This window comes from Morus notabilis, unplaced genomic scaffold, assembly GCF_000414095.1.
Source record: "Morus notabilis unplaced genomic scaffold, ASM41409v2 Scaffold436, whole genome shotgun sequence".
Classification (NCBI taxonomy): domain Eukaryota; kingdom Viridiplantae; phylum Streptophyta; class Magnoliopsida; order Rosales; family Moraceae; genus Morus; species Morus notabilis.
In genome coordinates this window covers 255462-263936 of record NW_010362623.1, presented here as the reverse complement: position 1 = coordinate 263936, position 8475 = coordinate 255462, and the positions used below count along the sequence as shown (strand labels likewise).

Here is an 8475-nt window from a genome sequence, read left to right as displayed (position 1 = left end):
ATGCTAGGACATAGAGTTTCAAGGGATGGTCTAGAGGTTGATAAGGTGAAGATTGATGGGTTTAGGAAGTGAAAGGGCATTTGGTGGTTTGGATGTACAAACATGGGTGATGAACGAAATAAGCAATATGGCTCAAAGGGGGTAAACAAATGATGAATTTTCTTTTCAAGGGTTAGCTTCAAAGGCCCAATCGATCTGAATAAAGTGCCTTAATCTTCTCTCCAATGACACTAAACTGACAATTTCGCCTCAAGTTTCACTCAAATGGGTTCTAGTGTTCATGAGATATCAAAGTCTACCTATTGCACATAAATGTTCTCCAAATGCTCAAAAGATCAAGTGATCATGATTCACGGTGGTCAAAAGTAGAGAATCAAGAGTGAATTTTAATCAATGCGAGTCAAGCACATAGAAATCTCAATGAAATACATTTCAAAAGACCTAAAAAAGCATCAAGTGACTATACTCATCATTATTATCTAGTCATTTCATCTCAACAAAACTCACAATTTATTCAAACAACCTAAAAGAAAAACAAGGCCAAAAGAACACAACTCAATGGAGACAAGTCATAACAACCAACTCACAAGTAATGCTCAAAATCCACTAAAATCAACCACAAAGTGTCTCACCCCCAAACTCAGGATCAAACAATCGTTAAAATTAATAACAAGGGAAGAAGAACATGTCACCTTCAATGTGTTCAAGGCAATGAGGTTTCTGAGTGAAACTGAAGAGTGCTCAGCCATCTCAGTTATTGACTCTCTGGTGGCAGAAACACTTGAGCATGATAACTTCGAGGGTAATGCGGAAGGAGGCGTTGAGCAAGTAGAGTGGGTGGGAGCAAATGTGACAATGCGGAGCTACACAAGGAAGTTTGAGTCTCTGGACTTGACTGAACGGGAACACCAGCCCACTCAGTCCTCAAGCGAAGAGCCACCAATCCTCAAACTCAAGCCCTTGCCACCACACTTGAGGTATGCCTACTTAGGAGATTCTTCTACACTTCCGGTCATTATTTCTACTTTATTGACACAGGACCAATAGGGCAGGCTAATAAAGGTTTTAAGAGAATCCCAAGGAGCCATCGACTGGACTATAGCAGACATAAAAGGCATAAGTCCCTCATTTTGTATGCACAAGATTCTTTTGGAAGATGATAAACAAGGGTCTATAGAGGGACAAAGAAGGATGAACCCGATCATGAAGAAGGTGGTTAAGAAGGAGATAATAAAGTGGTTAGATGCAGGGATCATCTATCCAATCTCGGATAGTGCATGGGTGAGCCCGGTTCAATGTGTTCCTAAGAAAGGGGGGATCATTGTTGTTGAGAACGAGAAGAATGAATTAATCCCCACAAGAACAGTAACAGGGTGGCGGATATGCATGGATTACAGGAAGCTTAACAAGGCCACTAGAAAAGATCTTTTCCCGTTTCCCTTTATTGATCAAATGTTGGACAGGCTGGCGGGTAAGGAATTTTATTGCCTATTGGACGGGTATTCCGGTTATAATCAGATTGTGATTGCACCAGAGGATCAACATAAGACTACTTTCACGTGTCCCTTTGGCACATTTGCCTTCAGGAGAATGCCGTTCAGTCTTTGCAATGCCCCAGCCACTTTTCAGAGATGCATGCTGGCTATTTTCACTGATATGGTGGAGCGGTATTTAGAGGTTTTCATGGATGATTTCTCAGTTTTTGGGAAGGATTTTGATGAGTGCCTCATGAACTTGGCCAAGGTCCTAAAGAGATGTGAAGAGACTAACATGGTCTTGAACTAGGAGAAGTGCCACTTTATGGTCAATGAGGGAATAGTGTTAGGACATAGAGTTTCAAGGGATGGTCTAGAGGTTGATAAGGCGAAGATTGCTGTGATAGAGAAGTTGCCAGCACCGACTAATGTAAAAGGGCTCCGAAGTTTTCTTGGACATGCAGGGTTCTATAGGAGGTTCATTAAGGACTTCTCAAAGGTGTCAAAGCCTCTTTGTAGTCTTCTGGAAAAGGATAGCAAGTTTATTTTTTATGAGGCATGCTCATTAGCATTTGCAGAATTGAAGAAGAAACTCATTTCAGCACCTATCATTACAGCACCTGATTGGTCTCTTCCTTTTGAAGTAATGTGTGATGCCAGTGACTTGGCAGTGGGGGCAGTTCTCGGGCAGCGCAGAGAGAGGATGTTTCACTAAATTTATTATGCTAGTAAAACTCTATTAGGAGCTCAACTAAATTACACTGTGACTGAAAATGAGTTGTTGGCGGTTGTCTTCGCATTTGACAAGTTTCAAGCCTATTTGATAGGGACAAAGGTCACGGTTTTTACAGACCACTTAGCCATCAAGTATTTGATGGTGAAGAAGGATGCAAAGCCTCAGTTAATCAGATGGGTACTCCTACTTCAAGATTTTGACTTGGAGATCAAGGACCGTAAAGGGACTGAGAATCAAGTGGCTGATCACTTGTCCTGGCTTGAGAGGGCGGAGGAAGAAGCCACCCCTGAAAGTATAACCGAAGTGTTCCCTCATGAGCAGTTGTTTACAGCAACTCAGGCACAAACACCTTGGTTTACTGATTTTGCAAATTATTTAGCCAGTGGATGGCTTCCACCTGATTTGACCAGCCAGCAGGGGAAGAAATTTCTTCATGACGTCAAATGTTACTACTAGGATGAGCCGTATTTGTACAAGCAAGGTGTCGATCAGCTTATAAGAAGGTGCGTTCCAGAAGAAGAAATGGAGGGCATTCTGAAAGGGTGCCATTCTTCCCCTTACGGTGGCCACTATGGAGGCCTGAGGACAGCTTCAAAGATTCTGCAGTCTGGTTTTTATTGGCCGTCGATCTTTAAGGATGCTCATACATTTGCATTAAGATGTGATAGGTGCCAAAGAACTGGGAACATATCAAGGAGGAACGAGATGCCCCTAAACAACATCTTAGAAGTGGAATTGTTTGATGTTTGGGGTATGGATTTTATGGGCCCCTTCCCGGTGTCATTTGGTAACCAATACATCCTTGTGGCTGTTGACTATGTGTCAAAATGGGTGGAGGCAGTGGCTTCACCCACGAATGATGCCAAGGGGGGGCTGAGATTCCTACAGAAGCACATTTTCACTCGCTTTGGAACCCCCCGAGCCATCATTAGTGATGAAGGAACCCACTTCTGCAACAAATACTTGGGGCAGCTGCTTGCCAAATATGGTGTCAAGCACAAGGTCGCCACAGCCTATCACCCGTAAACCAGTGGGCAGGCCGAATTATCAAATAGGGAAATCAAGCGAATACTCGAGAAAACAGTGAACCCGACTCGCAAGGATTGGTCGGTGCTCTTGGATGATGCATTATGGGCCTTCCAAACAGCTTTGAAAACACCCTTAGGAATGTCCTCATGTAGGCTGGTATATGGAAAGGCGTGTCACTTGCTTGTGGAGCTAGAACATAGAGCATTTTGGGCTCTCAAGAAGCTGAATCTAGATTGGCAGAAAACCGTGCAAAGCAAATTGATACAACTGAATGAACTCGATGAGTTCAGGCTTCAAGCTTACGAGAGTGCTCGACTATACAAGGAGAAGACTAAGAAAGGGCATGACCGTAAAATCTGACCACGAACATTTGAAGCTGGGCAGCAAGTGCTCTTGTTCAACTCCAGGTTGAAGCTTTTCCCAGGAAAACTAAAATCTCGTTGGTCTGGGCCTTTTGCAGTCACTAAGGTATTCCCTTATGGAGCAGTGGAATTGATTGAGGAGGACTCTGCGAGGAAATTCACGGTAAATGGACAGCGGTTAAAACACTACTGGGGAGGTCCAGTGGATCATTGCAAAACATCCATCACTCTGCAGGAGGCTTGATTCTCAAACCAGGGAGGTAGTCAGGCTGATGACTCAAAAATAAGCGCTTATGGGAGGCAACCCATTGATTGTTCCTTTGTTTTTGTGTTATTTTGCTATTCTGCATTTATATTTTAATTGGGAGTGTGATTTATTGGTTGGCAGGATCAATAGGAGTCAATCCGTTATAGAAAACAAAAAAAAAAGAAAGAAAGAAAGAAAGAGTTTGAATTGGCCCAGAATGCCATGACAAAATGCTGCAGCATTCTGGGCAACTTTCAAAAAAAAAAAATGACAATGTGTTTAACCTGTTTCTAAAGCCCTAATTCACTTGTATTTATACACCTCTCACTTCTTCTTCTTCGAATACCACAATCACGGCCAACCACTTTAACTCTTGCCATTTCATCCTCCACTCTCACCAAGAATTCAAGCTTGCATCCTCTCACCCGCGGCATTCTCTCCAATAGCTCATCTCATCCATCTCCACTATGTGATACAACGCGAGTTTGGGGGAGCAGCCAGCCGCCACCGCAGAGGAGATCGCCATTGAGGTTAGTGAGAACTCTTCCCTGACTCCGTACTCTTTAAGGAGGGTAAAATATAGCTAGACGGTTGGAGAACAGAGGAGGGGAACATTATTGTTCCAAAGAACTACTGAGAACAGAGGAGAAGTGAGATTAGGGCTGTGGAGTTTCAGGAAGAAAAGTGAGTGGGAAATTTTGTTTTAGCAGGTAGTTAGAACAGAGAAGGGAGTACAGGCATCAAAATGCCATTCAAGAGCAAAGCACGCAAGGGGAAGGGTGTGCAGATTCAAGTGGATTCAGACAGTTCTGAATCGTAGCCTGCCTCAGAAAATATTGAAGTAAAAAAATTTGCATCCCCAGAAGCACGGCAGCGTTTCGAAATGTGCATGAATGAGCATGTATTGCATATGGAAAGTGGTTTCGTGTACAGAAATGGTCGCCCCTCAGGTTACCCTAGCTTCATCCACTCAGTCATAAAGGCGTACAAATGGCATTCGTTCTACCATAGCCCGCCTGCGGCGGTAGTGCATCTTGTGCGTGAATTTTACGCTAACTTTGATGATGCGGTGCCCGACACGGTCTTTGTCCGAGGACAAACGGTCCCCTTCACATCTGAGGCAATTAACAACATTTACAACTTGCCAGACGTGGAGGATCACTTCAAGGACTTCGCAGACAATTTAGATGAGGACCAAATAGACGAAGTCATCCATGAACTATGTGTTGAGGGAACTGAATGGCAGAGAGCAACTAGGGGTCGATGACTTTCCGCAGGGAATGCCTCCAGCCAGGACCAAAGATTTGGTACCACTTTCTGAGGTTCCGGTTGATGCCTTCATCTCACTACCGCCTGGTACACAAGGAGAGAGCAATCGTGCTTTATTGTGTGATGCTGGGGATGCCCCTAAACGTGGGTAGGTTGATTCGCCAGCAAGTAGGGGTCTGTGCGGGATGGAAGAAAGGGGGGTTATGGTTTCCATCACTGATCACACAATTATGCATTACTCATGGAGTGGTCATTGAAGAGCGCAAACCCAAGGAACAGCCAACCGTAGCCATTACACCAATTGCTCTCGCGCGGCTCGTGCATGATGACACACAAGAAGATGAAGGAGATGCTCCTGTCCCAGCAACAAATGCACCAACCTTAAGAGCGCCTAATGTTGAGTCAAACAACCCTGACCTCGTTGCTACTTTGAATCGAATGGAACAGCGCCTCAGTCAGGTGGAAGTGCTTCAATATGAATCCTTATAGCAGATGCGAGATTTTTGGAAGTATACAAAGCAAAGGAATTTAGCTCTCCAGAAACACTACAGAGCTAATTCCAGGAGATTCCAGTCCTTTCCGCAATTTCCCCACCATCTGTGCAGTTCCTCATCCGAGAATGAGGACCCTGGCCCTAGTGAAAAGGCAGCACCAGTCTCCCCCACCCCACCTCCAGCCGACCAGCCAGAACCTGAGGAGGCTGCCGCATCCAAGCGCCAAGAGAAGGGCAAATCGGCTGCACCTGAGGCATCCACCATACGAATGACGCTACGTAGTGTAGTGAATTGGAAGTGGCGAGGATGAAAGTGATAACACTAAGTCAGGGAAGTTCCTCTTCCTTTCTCTCTCTTATATTCTCTGACTGTTGCCATGTTACAAATTTTTATTCGTTTTATTTTTTCATTTTCCTGTGCTTGGTTAGTTATCTTAATTTGTTTTGATTCTTTTGCATACTCTGTGATGATTTCTCTTAGTCTCATGCTAAAAATTGATAAGGGCAGGTGCAGCCTTCCAAAAAAAAAAAAAAAAAAATTTTTTTTTTGATATCGCCTTGTGTTGATTTGTGATTCTTTTGATTGCTTAACTCTTGCCTTGTGAATTGTCTTCCCATTATGCACGATGCCTGGTGTTTCTGATTCGGTGTTACCTAGGGTAAGATCGTTGCATGTGTTTCATTTTCAAATAAACCATTTATAAGCCCTAGAACTTGCTTGATGAACTCTTGAGGCAAAATCACAAATTAACACAATACCAAGGAAATGATATAGGCTATCTTTGGACCGTTTGAGTTTTGTGGCTGACCTTAATTCAACATATCAATAGCTTACCCCGTTGAGCTTATACATCCCTTTTTCCTTGTACACGTATCTTTAGCCTAGTTTTTGAAGGAAGTTTTTGATATTGCTATTTTCTTGCTCCTCTTGCACCATTGAGGGCAATGCTGATTTTGAGTTTGGGGGCAGAGGGGGCTTGAGCTTTTAATGTCTAATATGTGCTCCTCAATATTGTGAAAAAAAAAAGAAAAAAAAATGTTAAACTTTGCTCCGCTACTTTGGAATGCTTAGTAACTAGGAGTGAGCATGAGCCCTATGTTCACTTTTGCGTCAAACGGTAGACCAAGGCAAGAACAAGCAAAAAAAAAAAAATAATAATAATAAATAAATAAATAAAATAAATTTTGCACCTTAGCTTGTAACTTGTTGAGTAACCGGGTGACTTCATCACCAATGTTGGTATTCGTGTAAAAAGGCAAGTTGGCAATTCTTGGCAGTTAAAAAAAAAAAAAAAAAAAGACAGCGAGGGGTATATTAAAAGGGCATTTAGAAATAAAAGCCGATCTAGTGAGCAAGGGAAAGCAAGACTTGAGTTTGGGGGAGTTTCATGGGAATGTTATTTGTGTCTGCAAAGTTCTACAGTGCGAGGTGTTTCAGGGAGAGTTGAGCCAAAATATTACCTTCCATCCTACCTTCACCCTAGCCTAGCGTTAAAAGCCTAATAAAGTCCTATTGATCCTCGGTGGTGTGTTGATTACATTAGTGGAGAGAGTTTTGAAAAGTGAGCTTATGGGGTTTAAACTTGTATTAAGAAGAACTTGATGTAGAACACATGCGCATGGTCCCAACTAGTTTGACACTGATGATTTGGCGCTTGGTTATTCACACACACACAAGAAAGGTCCAAGCAGAGAAGGAGCAATCTCGTGAGTTTGAGATCAACACTTGGCTGGAAATCATGTTTTTCTTTAGGCTGTACTTCTTACCCGTGCTGTACGGACATAAAAATCTCTTGAGAAATTATCCACAAAGTATGCATTAGCTTTTTCTGTTTTAGCTCATTCTTCTTATCTTGTTGTCACTTTTGTTTTGCTCGAGGACAAGCAACATTCTGAGTTTGGGGGTGTGATAACTCTAAGAAATTAGAGTTATCCACTGGTATTATAGCTTAAAATTGCGTGTCCTTGAGTGATTGTTATTATTTATTGTGTGTTTTAATTTAGGTTTGTAGAGTTTGCACTTACCTTGGGTTAATTCCGTATTGCTGCACCTCTTGAAGTGAAAGTTGGTAATTTGGAAGGAAAATGAGCTGAAAAACTAACTAATGCTGTGTGAGCACCTTACAGGAAATTGCTGGGCTAAAATGATGCAACATTCTAGGCAGCATTTTGGGAATAGCTGGCAGCTGATTGACGTCAGCGCACTAGTTGGAGAAAGCAAACAGAAAGGAATCCGTGTTAGCTGGCTTAGGAGGTTTCAAATGGGTCCACTGTGCACATCAGCAGTGACACCTCAGCCCTTGTGTTGCCCTAGAAGGGAATGTTTCTCTTAGGACAAGTTGGCAGCCGCCAGGGGGAGAAAAAAGAGGAAGAGAGAGAATCGGGCATTAATATAAAAAGAAGACAAAAACTGTTTTGGAAATAGAGAGCACACAGAGAGAGTACCAAGACCACCAGAAAACACAAAAAGGCACTACTCAGAGAGGAAAAAGCTTCTTACGAGAGCTAAAGAAGGCAGGACAACAAGTAATATTCAGCCTAGAAGGAGAATACAGAAACGCGAGAGCTGGAAGTTGAAGGACATCTTTGGCCGGCCATAGAGGAATCCAAGATCCAGCTGAGCTTGTTCTTCTTCTATTAGCTTAACTCTCTTTTGTCATTTAGCTACTAATTTTAGATATGGATTATACTGGAGCTTTGGATCTTGTAAATCTCATTATGAACTAAGTTGCTTTAGCTGGGTTTGCTAATGGAACCAATATTGTAAGAATGACAAGTTGTTTCTAAGATGCTATTAATCTACTATTCCTGTTCATTCATGTGAGCTAATGTCTATTTCTATTCTTGACTGGCCATCAACTTTA

At 42.6% G+C, this 8475-nt stretch overlaps 1 pseudogene; it reads left to right on the top strand.

Annotated features, from left to right (window-relative positions):
• Positions 1-711: 711 nt before the first annotated feature.
• On the top strand, positions 712-3600 carry LOC112092390 (annotated as a pseudogene).
• The last annotated feature ends 4875 nt before the right edge of the window (positions 3601-8475 follow it).